General features: G+C 40.1%; 1 protein-coding gene across 3 annotated transcripts in view; it reads left to right on the top strand.

Annotated features, from left to right (window-relative positions):
* SMIM35 (small integral membrane protein 35) overlaps positions 1-13,109 on the top strand; it is a 118,869-nt gene that overhangs the window by 80,813 nt on the left and 24,947 nt on the right. The gene's annotated exons all lie outside the window — the stretch shown is intronic.

Below are 13,109 nucleotides of genomic sequence, written 5' to 3'. Positions count from 1 at the left end.
GAAGTGTTCTGTCATTTGGGCCTTTTTTTTTTTTTTTTTTTTTTGTCTTGGCACGTCTGTTAGTTAAAGAGGCGTAGCCTTAGGTGCTTACCGGGGCGGGGTAATGCTGATGGCTGCGGTGTGATGCTGTACGTGGGGGAGGGGCTGAGAGGGAGCAATGGTGCCCGGTCCCCTCTCACCCAGATTTCAGTCTTTCACTCCGCTACCCACAATCAAACTGGGCCCCTCTGGTGCTGGTTCCCGAGTGGGTGGGCCTGTGCACGCCCCAGGCCCATGTGCGTCTGTCCAACGACCTCTCCTGTGAGGCTGGGAGTCTCTCCTGCTGCTGCCCCAACCCCCATGGGCATTTTCAATCAGAGGTTTGAGGCTTTATTTCCCCGCGCTGGAGCCCTGGGTTGCGTGGTCTGCTTGGATGCCCGCTGTTCCTCCCGGTTTATCTGTGCGCGAATGTGGGGCTGCAGGGTTTGCCCATGGTCAGACTGCCTGCCCCGTTCATCCCACACTCTGCCAGTCATGGTCCCGCCATGGCCATGCGAGTCCTCTCCACTCCAGCTGCCACCCCTCCTACCAGTCTGGATGAATGTTTATTTTTTATTTCCTTGGTGTTGGACTTCCTTGCCTTTCAATTTTCTGTCAGTTCTGGTTGTGCAAGGAGGCGCAGTGTGTCTACCTACACCTCCATCTTGGTTCTCTTCTCTTTTTATTTTAATGCTGTCTTCTTTAGCCATGAAGAAGCTTTTTATTTTGATGAGGTCCCATTTGTTTATTCTTTCCTTTATGTTCCTTGCTTTAGGGGACGTGTCTGTGAGGATGTTCCTGCGTGGAATTTCTTAGATTTTCCTGCCAATGTTTTCCTTCAGGACTTTTATGGTGTTACAACTTATATTTAAGTCTTTTACCCACCTTGAATTTATTTTTGTGTATGGCGTAAGTTGGTGATCGAGTTTCATTTTTTTTGCACGTAGCTGTCCAGATCTCCCAACACCATCTGTTGAAGAGGCTGTTTTTGCTCCACTTTATGCTCCTGCCTCCTTTGTCAAATATTAATTGACCCTAAAGACTTTAGTTTATTTCTGGGCTGTCTGTTCTGTTCCATTGGTCTATGTGCCTGTTTTTTTTGCCAGTACCAGGCTGTTTTGATTAAAGTGGCCTTGTAATACAGTTTGATATCAGATATTGTGATCCCTCCTGCTTTGTTCTTCTTTCTCAAAATTGCTGCAGCTATTCGGGGTCATTTATGGTTCCATATGAATTTCTGAAATGTTTGTTCTATATCTGTGAAATATGTCATGGGTACTCTAATAGGGATTGCATTGAATCTTTAATTGCTTTGGGTAGTATGGCCATTTTGATGATGTTAATTCTTCCAATCCATGAGCATGGTACATGTTTCCATTTGTTTTTCTTCAGTGTTGTGTAGTTTTCTGAGTACAGGTCTTTTACCTCCTTGGTTAGGTTTATTCCTAGGTACTTTATGTTTCTTGTTGCTATATCAAATGGGATATTTTTCCTGATTTCGGTTTCTGCAGTTTCGTTGTTGGTATACAGGAATGCTTTTGATTTCTGAGTATTGACTTTGTATTGGGCTGTTTTGCCAAATTCATTTATGAGGTCAAGTAGTTTTTTGGTGGAGTCTATTGGATTTTCCTTGTACACTATCATGCCATCTGCAAACAGTGACAGTTCCATTTCCTCCTTTCCAATTTGGATGCCTTTTATTTCTTTTTCTTGTCTGATTGCTGTGGCTAGGACTTCCAATACTATGTTGAATAGGAGTGGTGAGAGAGGGCATCCTTGTCTTGTTCCTGATCTTAGTGGGAAAGCTCTAAGTTTTTTCCATTGAGTATGATGTTGGCTGTAGGTCTCTCATATATGGCCTTTATTATGTTGAGGAATGCTCCCTCTATTCCCACTTTGCTGAGTGTTTTTATCAGAAATGGGTGCTGTATCTTATCAAATGCTTTTTCTGCATCTATTGATATGATCATAAGCCACACTAACCTCCTCCAAGGACCAATCTGGAATTACAACTAAACTGTACAGAAATTACCCAGAACAAACAACTGAATCACACCAAGAGAGAAAACTGTATAATCCTGTACAGACAGAAGAACCAGCTTCAGCACAACTGGTCTGCAACTGCACAACAGCATACAAGTAATGGTGTGCGGAGTGACCCTCAGTCAACCAACTGGAGGGAGAAAAAAGAAAACAAAATATAACCAGAGACATTGAAGTTAAGAACAATCTACAATAGTCAGGGGGGATTGGGGTGGGACAGTGAGGAAAGGGGATTACAGGAACTACTATAAAGGACACATGGACAAAATCAAGGGGGAGGGTGGAAGTGGGGGAGGGAGGGGGGTTCAGCTGGGGTGGGGTGGAGGGATGGGGAGAAAAGGCTGACAACTGTAATTGAATAACAATAAAAATTAAAAAAAAAAGAACGACCCAACAACAATCAAAAGCCAATTATATCCAGAGAGCCAACATAAACAGCATCCCAAGAGCAGCAAGTTCAGGAGATCAAGGAGACTGCACCGCTGAGTCTCACAGCTCTCCTACCATAGAAGTTCACAACACAAACTCTTGGAGTCAGAAAAGATTAATTTAAGAAGAGGAGGATAACAAGAAGAATCTCACAAACAATGGGAAGACAAAGAAACAAAACCCAAATGAAAAGAAAGGAGGAAGGCTCAGAAAGAATGCTAAATGAAATAGAGGCAAGTCAACTATCAGACATTAATTTCAAAGCAATGGTTATAAGGAAGCTCAATGAGCTCACTGGGAATTACCAAAAACTACAGGGAAACCACAATGAAATTACTGCAAACTATATCAACATGAAAAGGGACATATATTCACCCAACATAGGAGCACCCAAATATATAAAGAAAATCTTGGAGGACTTCAAGAAAGATATTGACAGCAACACAATTATAGTAGGGGATTTCAACACCTCACTGTCAAAGATGGACAGATCTTCCAAACAAAATACCAACAAAGATATTGTGGCATTGAACGATGCCCTAGATTAAATGGACTTAACTGATATATATATATATATGAAAGGTCACATATATGTGATATATGTGATGCTCATAAAAGGATGCTCTCTTTCACCACTCTTATTCAACATAGTATTGGAAGTCCTAGCCACAGCAATCACAAAGGAAAAGAAACAAACATATATGTGACCTTTCATCCCAAAGAAGCAAAATACACATTCTTTTCCAATGCACATGGAACATTTTCAAGGACAGACCACATGATAGGACACAAAGCAAGCCTCAACAAATTCAAGAAAATTGAAATCATATCAAGCATTTTCTGTGACCACAAGGGACTGAAACTAGAAACCAACCCCAAAGGAAATAACCCAAAACACTCAAAATCATGGAGACTGAATAGCATGCTATTAAACAATGAATGGGTCAAGAACGAGATTAGGGAAGAAATCAAAAAGTTTTGAAAACAAACAAAAACAAACTCACAGCAACCCAAAACGTATGGGAGACAGCAAAGGCAATCCTGAGAGGGAAGTTCATAGCAATACAGGCCTACCTTAAAAAGATAGAAACATTTCAAACAAACAACCTAACCCTACGCCTACAAGAACTTGAGGAACAACAACAAAGACAGCCCAGAGCAAGTAGAAAGCAGTAAATAACCAAGATCAGAGCAGAATTAAATGGCCTAGAGACTAAAAGCACAATTCTAAGGTTCATAAATCCAGTGGCTGGTTCTTTGAAAAGATAAACAAAATCAACAAGCCATTAAGCAGATTCATCAAGAAAAAAAAGAGAGAGGACCCAAATAGACATAATCAGAAATGAAAGAGGAGATATTACAATTGATGCCACACAAATACAAAGGATTGTCAGAAATTGCTATGAAGAACGATATGCCAAGAAATTTGAAAACCTGGGTGAAATGGACACATTTCTAGAAAAATATAATCTTCCAAAACTGAATTAAGAAGAGGCAGAAAGCTTGACAGACCAGTAACAGCTGGTGAAATTAAAGCAGTCATCAAAAAACTCCTGGTACAACAATGCCCTGGACTGTACGGTTTCACAGGAGAATTTTACAAAATATTTAAGGGAGAGCTAACCCCCATCTTCCACAGATTATTCCAAAAAATCCAAGAATATGGAAGACTCCCAAACACCTTTTATAAAGCCAGCATCATCCTAATCCCCAAACCAGATAAAGACACAACAAAGAAAGAAAACTTCAGGCCAATATCGCTGATGAACATAGATGCTAAAATCCTCAACAAAATATTGGCAAACCACATCCAGCAATACATTAAAAAGATCATACACCATGGTCAAGTGGGATTCATCCCAGGGATGCAAAGACAGTACAATATTAGCAAATAAATAAACATAATACATCACATAAAAAAGGAAAGACAAAAATCGCATGATGATATCAATAGATGCAGAAAAAGCATTTGATAAGGTACAGCATGCATTATGATAAAAACACTTAGCAAGGTGGGAATAAAGGGAGCATTCCTCATCCTAAGAAAGGCCATATATGAGAGACCTACAGTCAACATCATACTCAATGGACAAAACTTAGAGCTTTCTCACTAAGATCAGGAACAAGAAAAGGATGCTCTCTTTCACCACTCTTATTCAACATAGTATTGGAAGTCCTAGCCACAGCAATCACAAAGGAAAAGAAACAAAAGGCATCTAAATTGGAAAGGAGAAAGCAAAAGTGTCATTGTTTGCAGATGATGAGATAGTGTACATAGTAAATCCTATAGACACCACCAAAAACCTACTTGACCTAATAAGTGAATTATGGCAGAACAGCAGGATACACAGTCAATACTCAGAAATCAAAGGCATTTTAGTACACCAACAATGAAAGAGCAGAAACAGAAATCAGGAAAAAAAATCCCATTTCACATAGAAAGAAGAAAAATAAAGTACCTAGGAATGAACATAACCAAGGAGGTAAAAGACCTGTACTCAGAAAACTACACAACACTGAAGAAAGAATTAAGAAGACACAAACAAATGGAAGCATGTACCATGCTCATGGATTGGAAGAATTAACATCATCAAAAAAATGGCCATACTACCCAAAGTGATTTATAGATTCAATGAAATCCCTATTAAAGTACCCATGACATATTTCACAGATATAGAACAAACATTTCAGAAATTCATATGGAACCATAAATGACCCGAATAGCTGCGGCAATTTTGAGAAAGAAGAACAAAGTGGAAGGGATAACAATACCTGATATCAAACTGTATTACAAGTCCATTGCAATCAAAACAGCCTGGTACTGGCATAAGAACAGACCTATGGGCCAATGGAACAGAATTAGAGAGCCCAGAAATAAACCCAAGTCTCTGTAGTTAATTAGTATTTGACAAAGGGGGCAGAGGCATAAAATAGAGTAAAAAGAGCCCCTTCAACAAATGGTGTTGCAAGATCTGGACACCTACCAACTTACACCATACACAAAAATAAATTCAAGGTGGATAAAAGACTTAAATATAAGTCACGGCACCATAAATGCCCTAAATGAGAACATAGGAGGGAAAATCTCAGATATTCCATGTAGCAATATTTTCACTGATATGTCCCCTAGAGCAAGGGACATAAAGGAAAGAATAAACAAATGGGATCTCAGCAAAATAAAAGAAAACTTCATTAAAATTAAAAGAACCAACCATCTAAAAAAAACGTATTTGCCAATGAAACCTCAGACAAGGGCCTGATCTCCAAAATATATAAAGAACTCACACAACTCCACTCCAGAAAGACAAACAACCCAATTCAAAAATGGGCAAAAGACTTGAACAGACACTTCTCCAAGGAAGACATACAGAGGGCCCAGAGACATATGAAAAGATGCTCAGCATCACTAGCCATCAGAGAGATGCAAATTAAAACCACAATGAGGTACCATCTCACACCAGTCAGAGTGGCCAGCATAAACAAATCCACAAAGAAATGTTGGAGAGGATGCGGAGAAAAGGGAACCCTAGTGCACTGTTGGTGGGAATGCAGACTGGTGAGGCCACTGTGGAAAACAGTATGGAATTTCCTCAGAAAACTAAAAATGGAACTGTCCTTTGACCCAGCAATTCCGCTGCTGGGATTATACCCTAAGAACCCTGAAACACCAGTCCAAAAGAACCTATGCACCCCAATGTTCATAGCAGCACAATTGACAATAGCCAAGTACTGGAAGCACCCTAAGTGCCCATCAGGAAACGAGTGGATCCAAAAACCATGGTATATTTACACAATGGAACTCTACGCAGCAGAGAGAAAGAAGGAGCTTATACCCTTTGCAACAGCATGGATGGGACTAGAGAGCATTATGCTAAGTGAAATAAGCCAGATGGTGAGGGACAAATACCATATGATCTCACCTTTAACTGGAACATAATCAACAGGAGAAAAATGCAAACAAAATATAACCAGAGACATTGAAGTTAAGAACAATCTAACAATAATTGGGGGGAGTGGCGAGGGGACAGTGAGGAGAGGGGATTACAGGAACTACTATAAAGGACACATGGACAAAATCAAGGGGGAGGGTGGAAGTGGGGGAGGGAGAGGGGTTTGGCTGGGGTGGGGTGGAGGGAAGGGGAGAAAAGGCATACAACTGTAATTGAATAACAATAAAAATTAAAAAAATAGACAAAGGTTAAAGAAAGATAAAGTAACATTATATCTCAGGTCTTCTGTCTCAAGTCTCCACAAACTTGTCTTGTAAAAGTGTCTGGTACAATGATAAGCATGAATGAAGACCCTTGAGGCATTTTTTCTCCTCTTAGCCCAAATCTAAATCCTAAATCTTATCATACTCAGGCCTAAAAGAGCAGGGACCTGTCATACTAAGAGTACCTGAGCGTAAATAAGGGGGCTATAATTGCCAGACTGGTTTCCTAGTGCTCTAGACATATGAAAATAGAATGGAAGGACCACAACTATGGCCTTTTAACACACATTGATCCTGCCCACTAGCAAAATTGGGCCAATCAGCATGGTTCAGGGGAGGTAGTAAAGCAAGGAGAGAAAGGTGGTGTTGTATGCATCTCTTCTCCCAAAACCCACAGTTCCCTTTGGGATCAGGACTAATAAAAGAGTATGGTCACATGGTCTCCTCATTAACCTTTGACTACATGGCTACTGATCCATACACAAAATCTGTATTTTAATGGTAAGAATGGCGGTTGAGAGAAATGGCTCCCCCCCAGGTCAAATAACAGCTATGAGTGGGATAAAATAGAACTTCAGTTTTGAATAACCTCATTTTTAATGATATCTTAGTGCTTTCAAACTGGTTTTGGATAATGTGGATATATGCTTCCCCAGCGTAGAAAATGGAAGTATGATTCCCTTGAAAGCTGATAGTAATGGGTATATTAAATTAGCAATAGCTTCAGTAATTGGTTAATATAGTTATCTTACTACTGACATAAAGGAGATTCTGAAAGTGATAGCATAGTTTTGAAGATGTCATCTAAAATTTATTTGATTTCTGTTTAATAATTTTGCAGAGCAAATCATTTTAACTAGTAAAGGATAGTGGAAAAAGCATGCATGGGCTTTGGAGCCAGAAAGATTTGGGTTCTTGCTGTGACTCTGGCCTGCAGAGCTCTGTAGATTTGAGTAATCATTTAACTCCTTTAAGCTCTATTTACAGTGGCAATAATACTGCCGCTTCAAAAAGTAAAAATTAACTTAAGCAAAAACAAAGATAGTAAATCTTTTGGGACTCACATACCTGGCAACATATTTGAAAAATACGAGAGAATTTCTACCTATAGCACCATCTTTGGGACTAATGTTCTATTGACCCTTCTTAAACTTGGATTTTGTGAAGGGAAACAGATATTATTAACTTTATCAATTTAGCATAAATTCATATTTACTAAGACATATAAAACCTGAATTTTAATGGAAAGTATGAGTTAGTTGAAATATTTCCCTATATCAAATTCCAGGAAAGGATTTTCTGTTCATCTTTAATTTTTCCTATAGTAGAGATGTCCTAAACCTGTTTCTGAGGAAGTCTGGCTGTGCCTGAAGAGTGTCCCACTTCAGGACAGGCATGGCACAGAAGAGAAAAAGAGTCCAGTGGCCCAATGTCTGCTAAGAAAACATACCTCAACTTATTTCCCTGCTTTGTTTAGTTCTAAATATTTGTCTTTGACCTTTATAAGCAATAAAAAAAATCCAACTATACGCACCCCAAGCTCTTGCCAGAGATCATACCGTTGTCCTGCACACTCTCTAATTTACTCATACAGCTTCATTGAAAGGAGAGAGTTGGTTGAAGGAAATGTAATCCTTTCCTTCTTAAGGCAGTGTAGGCTTTCTGTGATGTAATGAAAAAGAAAGTCAGTTATGCTATCAACCATGGGCACCAGAATTCCTTGTAGGAAAGGAAATATATATATATAGTATTTACATATATTTTAAATATTTTATTGATTTATTTTTAGAGAGAGGGGAAAAGAGGGAGAAAGAGAGGGAGAGAAACATTGATGTGTGAGAGAAACATCAGTGTGTGGTTGCCTCTCACAGGCCCCCGACTGGGGACCTGGCCCACAACCCAGGCATGTGCCCTGACTGGGAATCAAACCAGTGACCTTTCCATCCACAGGCCAGGATTCATTCCACTGAGCCACACCAACCAGGGTGGAAATATATTGTTTGAATGAATAACTTGGAAAATTTTTGGCCATATCTTTTAAAATATTTTTTCTGTCCTCCCTTTCTCCTTTGAGGACTCTAATTACACATGCACTGGGTTGCTGTCTTCATTTGCTTTATTACTTTTTCCTCTGTATTCAATTTTGGATAGTTTCTATTGCTATGTCTCCATGTGCACCACTTTATTCTTCTATAATGTTTAATCTGCTGTTAATCCCATCCAAAGTAATTTTCATCTCAAACATTGTGGTTTTCATTTATAGAAATATGATTTGGGCCTCTTTTATATCTCAAATGTCTCTACCTAATTTTTGAACATATAAAATAGAGTTATAACAACTGCTTTAATGTCTTTCTTTGCCAGTTGTAACATCCCTGTCAGTTTTGGGTTGGTTTCAATAGAGTAATTATCCTCCTCATTATGGGTAATGTGTCTCTCCATGCCTGGTAGTTTTGATTGAATGCTGGACCTTGTGAATTTTATCTTGTTGGGTGCTGGATATTTTTGTTTTTCTATCAATATTCTGTGAAGCAGTTAAGTTTGTTGGAAGCAGTTTCATCCTTTCTGGTCTTTTATGATTTGTTAGGTGGGCTCAGTCTGGGGTTCACTGTTCCCCAATATTGAGGCAACACTATCCTGAATTCTCTGTCCAATGCCCTGTGAAGTCTGAGTTTCTCCAGTATGGCTTATGGGAACAGGTCTTGTTCTTAGCCCTCTTTGAATGTTAGACACTGTTCCCACTAATCCTTTCAGATTCTCTGGCTTCGGGTAGTTATTCACACACATGCACTGACTCATCCTTGCGGGGGATGCTCTGCATATCTCTGGGCTTCTCTCTTTGTGCAGTTTTCATCTCTGTCCCTTGAATTTGCACTGCCTTTGTCTCCCTGGACTGTCTCCTCAATCCACATTTTTTGACATGTTGTGTTTTCAGTATAATTCAGTTTTAAGTATTCTGTAATTTCTCTTGTACAAAAATGAATTCCAGGTAGATTCATGTTCTAACAGTAAACCTAATATCATTTATGTAAAACTTGAAAACATATAAAACAAAATTTTAATATTTATAATCTGTCCAGAAAGTATCCAGCCATATACTATTAAAAATAGAGGTGCTTATTGAAGAAGATACAAGACACAAGAAACATGGTACATAGGACAATGATGCCTCAGTCCCCTTCAAAGTAGGTACCTTGGGACCTCACACAGGTCTCCCAATCTCCATGAGCACCCCATGGTATTTTCCTGAATCTCATCGATGGTCTGAAATCTCTTCCCTTTCAAAGGTGTTTTTAGTTTTGGGAAGAGCCAGAAGTTGCAGGGCACCAAATCTGGGCTATAGGAGGGCTGAGCCACTTGGATGATTTGATATTTCACTAAAAAACTCTGCAAGAGACATGGTGAGTGAGAGGGCGCATTGTCATGATGAAGCTGCCAATCACCAGTTGTCCATAGCTGTGGCCCTCTGAATCATCCAAATAGTTTCCATGGAGGAATGTTCAAGCTTAACATAAAATTTGATGCAGATTTGTTGCTCTACTTGCTCAGTCATTTTGAATGTGATGGCCACACAGTACACATGCTCACTCAACAGCGTCTACCACCCCCACTGACTAGTACAGTGAAGTCGTTACTGTTCACACATGCTCATTCCAGTCCACTCTCCTTGGCTGCCAGGTTACACTGATGTTGCACAAACCATTCTCATTATATTAATAATTGTTGGATTTTTTCTGGATAGACCTTGTATATACACTTTATGAGGATAAAATGAAATAATAGCAAAAACATGCATAGGGAAGCTAACACCAAATTTGGGAGAATAGTTACTTAGAGGGAGAGGTAGAAGAGGACTACTCTGAAATTGAGATATGTGCTTATAAAGCAAGAATAGCAAAATTTTAGAATTCTCTGAAGATTAATAGTAGGCATATGGATGTTCATCATGCCATTCTATGTACTTCTTGTGTGCATCAAATATTTTATAATAAAAATTTAAAGGTATATAAAAGGGAAACTAAATAAATAATATTAGTTAAAGGAGCATCCTAGGAAGATAAAGAGATAAAATAGAGCAATTGTGTCTGCAAGCTGCCTAGGACAGAAAGCACTTTTGGGGGTGGGGAAAATGGTAGCAAGCAGAGGTAATGCACCTCCTTCCCTCACCAGCTGGATCTCCAGAAGGCCTGTGAGTCCCCTGCTGGTACTTTTAATTCCTGAAGAGACTTTTCTTTATGAAACCCTTCAAAACCTCAGCTCCCACGAACACCAATAACATGACTACTACACCTGGTTGAGTCATCTGTCCACCCATGGCTGGGTCACTATGAGTTCTTGAGCTCTTGGGTCACTGTCACACTCTCCATTATTCACATAAATGATCTTTCCCTGACTTTGGCCTCTTGGTTTCTTACACTACTTTCCTCCAACGATCTCTCTCTCTCTCTCTTTTTCTAAAGATTTTTTCATATTTATTTTTAGAGAGAAAGGAAGGTGGGAGAAAGAAAGGAAGGAAAACATTGATGTGTGAGAAAAATATTGATCAGTTGCATCCTGCATGCCCCCAACTGGGGACCTCGCCTGCTATCTGGGCATGTGCCCTGACTGGGAGCCAAACCAGTGACCTTTCAGTTTACAGGATGACACTCAACCCACTGAGCCACACCTGTCAGGGCTAATGGTTATCTCTTGCTTGGATTTTGCCGTAGCTTTCTGACTGGTCTCACTGCTTCATCATCATCCCCTACCACATGTACTCTAACACAGTAGCTATCAGAATGATCCTTTTAAATCATTGGATCATGTTACTTCTCTACTCAAAATCCTCTCCATTTTGCTCATACAAAAACAAAAACTGCTCTTATTGCCTTCAAGCACTACATTATCTGGCTCCTGTTCCCTCATCTCTGGTTGCTTGCCCTCACCCCTTGTCCCTACTCATCACTCAGGGCTCCTTGATGCTTTGGGAATCTGCTTGGCATGCTTCTGCCTCAGTTTTACCTGCTGCTCCCTCTGCCTAGAACATTTTTACTGTAGCTATTTCCATGGTGTGTTCTCTCTCTCACTTTCTTTAGGGCTTTCTCCTCCATTGTCTCTTTCTTCACAGGACCTTCCCTGACTGCTTTATTTAAAACTGTACTCTCATCCCTACCATGCTTTCTATCTCTCCCTTCACTTTATTTCTTTCTCTCTAGCATGTATCACCTTCCAATATACTATATAATTATTTTGTTATTATCTGTCTCCACTGGGAATATCATCTCCATGAGGATAAGGATTTATTTTTTTTGTTGGTGTTGTTTTTATTGCTATAATACAACTGTCTAGAACAGTGCCTGGCACAGAGCAGATGCTGTTAGTGGTTTGGGGGAATTCTCCCATTTTTCTTGGGAACTAAGGAGTAGGGGAGGGATGTCTTATCCTTGATGCCCTCTGCTCACACTGGCACCCATGGTGCATCCCCAGTGATGGCCATCCACTGGACTGGGCTTTGAGCTTCAGCCATACAGTGTGCTGCAGAGGTGAGCCTAGACCCTTGCTGTGTGATTCCTTCAGGTCTGGAAGGCCTCTCTGGGACTTCCCTGCTTTCCTGGAGACACAGAAATTATTTGGTTATTTCCATGCCATGAGAGGGCACAGCAACTCTTCAAGGCTGTCTGAGGCTCTGTCTGCCAAGGAGTTCCACACAACTATTCTTACTGGACTCTTGTCTTTCTGGGGCTCAGTTCAGCTCTCAGATCCACAGCTCTGCCTGGGAATTCTATTGCCTTCCTGGGGCTCAGCTTTGAATCAGAGAATGAGGACTCTCTCTGGGACCCAGTGACATCTTGTCAGTGTTTCCCAGTGATTTTCCTCATCTCTCTTTCTCCCTCCCTTCCCCAGGCTAGAGAATTTTTTCCCGATACAGCTAGGAGGGTAAGCTTGCTTTGCTCACTTCTTGTCTGTATTGTGAATCCTTTTCATTTATCTAAGGGCTGGGGTTTTTGTAATCTAAAACTAGGAGAGACCTCTTCTTTCTGCATTCTGCTCTCACATACTCTTTGATGAGGAGATAATAACCTGGCTGCTTTAATGGGAAGAAGGGCCAAGGGGAATGGGAGAGGGAAAGGTGTGGGTTGGGAGTATTGCAAAATATTTTAAAAACACAATTGTACCATTTGAGAATATATTAATAACAACAATAATGATATAATTGATATCAATGAAGCACTTAGTGTATGCCAGTTCCTCTCCTAAGTGCTCTCTCTATCTGGCATCTCCACTAATCATCACATGGACTGTATATTTATTATTATGCTTATTTTCCATAAGAGCAAATTGAAGTCTAGTGAGGGAAAGGGATTTGCTCTGGTCCACATTTTGCAAATGGTGGACCTGGGCTTTGGACACAAGCTTGCTGTGCGAA

Source organism: Desmodus rotundus, chromosome 5 (genome assembly GCF_022682495.2).
Source record: "Desmodus rotundus isolate HL8 chromosome 5, HLdesRot8A.1, whole genome shotgun sequence".
In the NCBI taxonomy this organism is placed as follows: domain Eukaryota; kingdom Metazoa; phylum Chordata; class Mammalia; order Chiroptera; family Phyllostomidae; genus Desmodus; species Desmodus rotundus.
Note: the sequence above shows the minus strand (reverse complement) of the source record. Positions and strands in the feature narration are given on the sequence as shown.